The sequence below is a fragment of the Candoia aspera genome, chromosome 5 (assembly GCF_035149785.1).
Source record: "Candoia aspera isolate rCanAsp1 chromosome 5, rCanAsp1.hap2, whole genome shotgun sequence".
In the NCBI taxonomy this organism is placed as follows: domain Eukaryota; kingdom Metazoa; phylum Chordata; class Lepidosauria; order Squamata; family Boidae; genus Candoia; species Candoia aspera.
In genome coordinates this window covers 74,525,129-74,531,148 of record NC_086157.1, presented here as the reverse complement: position 1 = coordinate 74,531,148, position 6,020 = coordinate 74,525,129, and positions in this window count along the sequence as shown.

Below are 6,020 nucleotides of genomic sequence, written 5' to 3'. Positions count from 1 at the left end.
TGCATAACTTCCTTTTCTTTTACCTAATTAAATGACTCAACAGAGTCAGTTTAGAACAACCATTCCCAATAGCTGTTCCCCAGCAAAATATGCAATCTTCAGTGGAAAACAAACAATGCATAGGATGCTGTGTACATGAAATGGATATAAATACAACCAAATATCCCTAATTTTACATTATTATATGTTTCAGTATTAATCTAGAAATAATTAGAAATCAAAGTAACTGTACATGAAACTTTGACTTTGGCCATTTAATAACGCCTGCAAAGAATTGCTGTTTATATATCATTGTGGACCCAATGAGTCTCTTTAGATATAGAGATATTTACTGGAAATGTTTAAAGTGGTTGGAAGCCAGTTACAGCAAATGAGTTACCAGGATTCAGAGCAGGATGTATTCTACCAGGGTCTTATACTCTCCACTGATTGAAAAATAGACTCAGTCTCTAAGTCAGCTTTATGTGGTTTGTTTATAGATTTTAAACAAACCTTTGATTCAATTTCCACAGAAACTCTTGAGCACAAATTTAAATTTTCTGTAATTGACCAATGGCTTGTCACCCTTTTACGTGTACTTCATGTGAACACCAGACAGATACAATAATACAGATCACCAGTTAGAAATAGTTCCAACTAGTGGTGGAGTTAAGGAAGGCTGCATCCTATCCCACCATTATTTAACTAGTACATCAATGCAATACTGGAGTATAAATAAAGAAGAACATCATCTTCTCCAAGTTGGTAAACATCAATACAGGTGGTCCTTGGTTAATGTTCTCTCATTCAGTGACTGTTCAAACTTGTGATGGCACTGAATGAGTAGTACTTACAACCCGTCTGCAGCAGTTTGTCCTAGGATGTGCAAAGTATTCCAGCAGGTCTGCAACTATTTGAGGCCCAGCTCTTGGATCGGTCTCAATTAAATCCAGATATGAATTATGTTGAGCTGAGCTAAAAAGAGTACAAACTACTTTTTTTCATGAAAGCTGCTTCAAATAGCAAGATACATTCCTAATGCAGCCCTATGGCTGAAAGCTAGGGCTGCTAAAAGTTGAAGCAAGGGAATGCTAAGTGTTTTCAAACACTGGCTAAAAATTAATCTCCAACTCTGAGACTCTAAACCTGCTAAACAAATACCATTGTTTCTGGAAACAGCAAATTGGAGATAAACTTTGGAAATTAGGATTTGCACTAGAGATTCTATTGACTTTGGGGCAAGAACAGGCTATGTCAGTTCTTAAACAAAAGACCTTTGATGTAGACCTGAAAAATACCACACAGAATAAAATCAGTATGTTGTAAGATCTGTTTTAAACTGGCTCTGACTCCTAACAACTACAACAAATTCCACAGGGTTTTCACATTATTACCACTTGCTATTTTGTTACTAGCCATATGGAGGAAGAGTTCCAGAAAACCCTTTATGAAAAATGGATTTGCCCCTGTCAATCTGGGAATGTTGAATTATAGACCCACATTTTACTCTATTGTAATTTCTATAGAAACACTTGTCACAAGATGTTAAATCTCCTCATTAGGCCATTCCTGGAGAACCCGGTGAATTTTACATATTTGTTACTAGTTGTAAATAAAATTGTATTTGCCACTAGTAGAATCTTATGTTTTGCTACCAGTAATTTAGTTTTGGATTGATTACTGATAATACTAAATGGGGTACCAGGTTGTCAAATTTGTAGGATATATCATCCCATCTACCAAACTGTTTCCTTCATAGTACAGAATAGAGGAGAGATCACCTAATATCCTACATTGCATCTCTATTCTGCTACTGTTATGCACATAAAGGGGTTAAGGCTGGAATAACCAAAGACTGCTTCTCTTTGGGACTTTCCATGTTAATCACCTCTAGTATTGTTTTCCATAGCTGTGGAAAGTTATGTTCCCTTTATGACATGGTTACCACCCGTATGCCATGGTCACCACCCATAATAATTGACTTCCAGTCTTTGTTATGGCTTTGGTCAAGCAAAGCTTCAATGTCTTGCATTTAATAAGACAGAAATGTGTAGACTTAGCTACCAGCCTTCATTGTACCTCTTCTAATGGTACAGTAGGGACAGTGCTGGTTAGTTCTGGCTCATTTGGGCCAGTATGACATAAATGCAACTAAACCCCTGTTTTACCCCATCATGACCTAGCTGTTCTATTCAAGGTAGGCTATCTAACATATTGTTCACATTCTACCAACTAAGGAGTATACATGGTATACTGTCACACACTCAGGATGCATTTTGTAACTTATCTTTGCAATTGGAATAACAACAAAGGTGCTTGATAGTAATGTACATTTGAGGGATTCCTAGTGTCTTTTTCAGTCCACTGGCAGAATCCTGGGAGTTTCAGTTTGGGAGTTTCACTTTGTATAAACCTTTCTATAGACAATCTTCTTTTATTTTGGGGGAGGGAGGAGTTAATGGGATTTTTCTTACATTACAACTCAGTGCACTAAGGCTGGGAACCATGGACAGCCTCCAAGGATACTCAGCTTTTGGTCAGCTTAGAGACTACTAAGGGGAACACTGATTGGTTAACATTTTCCACATGTTCTAGACACAAAAAAACATTCCTATGATAGAAGCATTATGCATATCAGTGCAAAACTTTTTTTAAAAAAAGGAAAAGCAGCTTCAAAGTATTCTAAATCCATTAAAACATTATTTTAAAGAGGTTAAAGAGAAATGAATGAGCTGGGTGTCTGGAAATGTCTTTGTCAGAAGCTTCAGAGAAAACAGTAAAAATAGTTTAGTTTTAAGTAATTAGATATGATAATTGAGAGCCTATGTGGTCTAGTGGTTAAGGCTCCAGGCTAGAAACCAGGAGACTGTGAGTTCTAGTTCTGCCTTAGGCATGGCTGGGTGACTTTGGGCCAGTCACTCTCTCTGAGCCCACGACGTCAGGCTTGTGTAACAAGCTGGTCAGTTAATTCCTGTTGCAACCAATGGATCAACATTCAGTTGACCTGAAAAAAAGTGGATCCTGCACCTGTGGGAAAAAAGCTAGAAAGGAAAAAAAAATAGATATGATATTTTACTGCTTTTTTGAAAGAGTATATAAAGATAATACATAAGGAAAACACTAAAGCAAACAGAGCAAGAGACACTGGGAAACAAATATCAGGACTAAGGACAAAATATCTGAGCATACTCAAATCCCACCCAGGAAGAGAACAAGAAACACTGCTGTTAATGCAAGTAGAAAGGCAGGAAGGTAAAGAAAGAGAAAAGATAGTCATTTCAGGCGGTAAATGTTAGTACAATACATAAAGTTGCTACCCATTTATTGAATAGAATCCAGATGAAGATGTCTTTCCTTCTTTGCTGGATTGTTACATTCAAAAAACAGTATTAGATGGAAAGTTCATCACAGTTTGAAATGTTGTTGAAACACACCATGTTGTTTGTTTAGGTATTTTGTAAATATGGGTTAGTTGGTAAGCATTCAGCTTCTTCTTTAATTTGTAGAACAATCCTAGTGGAAGAGAGGGAACCAGGGTGGCTCCAAAAGAAAAGGATTTGAAAAAAGATTAGGAGACCCTGATACCTTCTGGAAGTTTGCAAACAAATTCAAAGCTTGACTAAGAATAGATGATACTGACCATTAACCATTTACACCTGAACAGTTAGGCAAGCAGGTGTACTTGATTACAGCCTTTCCCACATGATGCATTGCCTTTTTATTTAATTTACAATTATTTCTACATTTACACATATCCCTATAGTCGCCCTATAAATTGGCACATACTTTTTGTGCAAATGTATACCTTCTTTCTTGAAAATGTGGTTCTCTTTTTTCTCTCTTTTCTCATTTATTTAACCTAAGTAGCCATCCTATAGAAGGCTATTCCAAGTGATTTTTTTTTTGTCCAGCCATGGATTTTATGGGCATGTTCATTTTTTGAGTATATTAAGATATCACTAAATATACTAAGACCCCTTTGTACAAATATTCATGTAAAAGCTCATTTATGAACTGCATGAACACTCCAGGCCCCCCAGACAATCTGAGTGGCATGACTTTATACTGAAAGGACCCCAAAGGACAGTTGAAAGCAGTCTTCCATTAATTCCCTTTCCGAATGCAAATTCAGAAATACGCTTCCCTTAAGTCCAGTTTAGTGAAAATCTTCCCCTTGGATAGATGAGCAAGCATGTCCTTCATCAATGGCAGAGGATACTGGTTTGTGGTGGAAATGGCATTTTGACTTCTATAATTGGTGTATAGTCTTAATGAACTGTCTTTTTTGGCATGGAATAACATGGATGCCACCATTGGAGAATTGGCGGGTTCAATGAAGCCGTGGACTAAGTTTTTATCAATAAATTATCTAAGTACCTCCACCTCTGTTTGGGACATAGGATACATTTTAGGCTTAGGGAATCTGGCATTCGGATCAATCTCAATTGCACAGTCTGTTCTTCTATGAAGGGGTAATAGCTCTGATTTTTTTTTTCATCAAAACATCTGTGAACTCTTTGTATTGGCTTGGGATTAATGGATTGTGCTCCCTTGAGAGAGGGAAATTCTCTTGGATCATAGTCCCTGCAAAGTCCCTCCTTGTGGTTGGGGTCTCTTTGGGTAATCCTGGGTAAAATCCATCCTTGAATTGTAAACTCCCAATTTCCCAATCTACATGGGGTTTTTGGCTCCATAGGTATGGCAACCCCAAGGTTATGGAGTAGTTCACGATAGGTGCTACAATAAAGTGTAAAGTCTCTGTATGGCTGCCTACTCGCATTGCCACAGTCTCCGTATAATACTCCACTGGAACCCCATGGGCTTTGGATCCATCCAACTGAGTGACTACTATGGGTTGTTTCAGCTTTCACACTTTTAAATCCAGTCCCAATACTATAACAGGGTGTATTAAACACCTTGTGCACTCCAAGTCCAGCATGGCCATTAAATCAGCCTTGCAGCTAGTTCTTAACTTTTTTATCTGTATTCCTACCAGCAATGTTGGGCAATCATCACTTACCAGTGGGTCTTCGCTCCCATCACCATCAACTCCCAGCAGGTGTGATTCATTTCCTGCCAGCTGTGGGTCTTCTTCCTCAGTTTTCTTCCCAGAGTTCTCCAAAAGGAAATAATCCTCCTGAGCAATGGCCCCCTTGTGCTTGACTGGTGGAGATTCCTCTGCTTTGCTTCCAGCCTTTGTGGTTGCAGTCACCCCTGAATGGGAACGGTCTGTGGCTTGATGTCTTGCTTCAACATTTAAAATACTGCCCTCTCTTAAAGTGTCATTCTCTTTCTTCATCCCATGGGCAATTCTGCTTTCTCATTGATGGTTATAAACTAGTGGGAATTCCTGTGTTTTTTTCCCATCGCTTGAGCCCACACTTGTCACCTGACTTGGAATTGGGTATTCTCTACTTCCCCTGCTAAACAGATCCATTCTATTACAGTGCAGGGATCCCCTCGCCCTAGGGTCCAATATAACAGTTCTGGCTGCAGACTACCCTTGAATTAGTCCACTTTGGTGAATTCCGACCAATCGGTTTCCTTCCCAGCCAAAGCTTTAAATTCCACGGCGTATTCTGATATGGTTTTGGACCCTTGTCTAAGTTGCTAGAGAGCTGTTTTGGCCCAAAGTTTCACCAGTGGGTCTTCAAACTGGTCTCTTAAGGCTCTCATAAAATCATCTAAACTGCAAATTTGGGGCACCAGCATCATGCAATTGCACCAGCCAGTCAGCTGCTGGTCCTTTCAGCCTTGACCCCACTAAGATCACTTTTGAATATTCCATGGGGAAAATGGCCCTGAATTCTTCCATATAAGCCCCCACATTAGTCATGAAAAATGACAATTTCTGTGGGTCCCCATTGGACTTAACATGCAACTCTTGGGGTCCTCCTTTTGGTGGGGGGGGGGGAGACTCACTTGACCTGTCAGCAGCTTGTCCCATATCATTCAAGGTCAGCTGATTTTTTTTCTTTCTGGTGTCAGTGATGGTTGTCTTGAACCTGGAATGGGTTCAAGAATTGATCTCTTGGACAAGG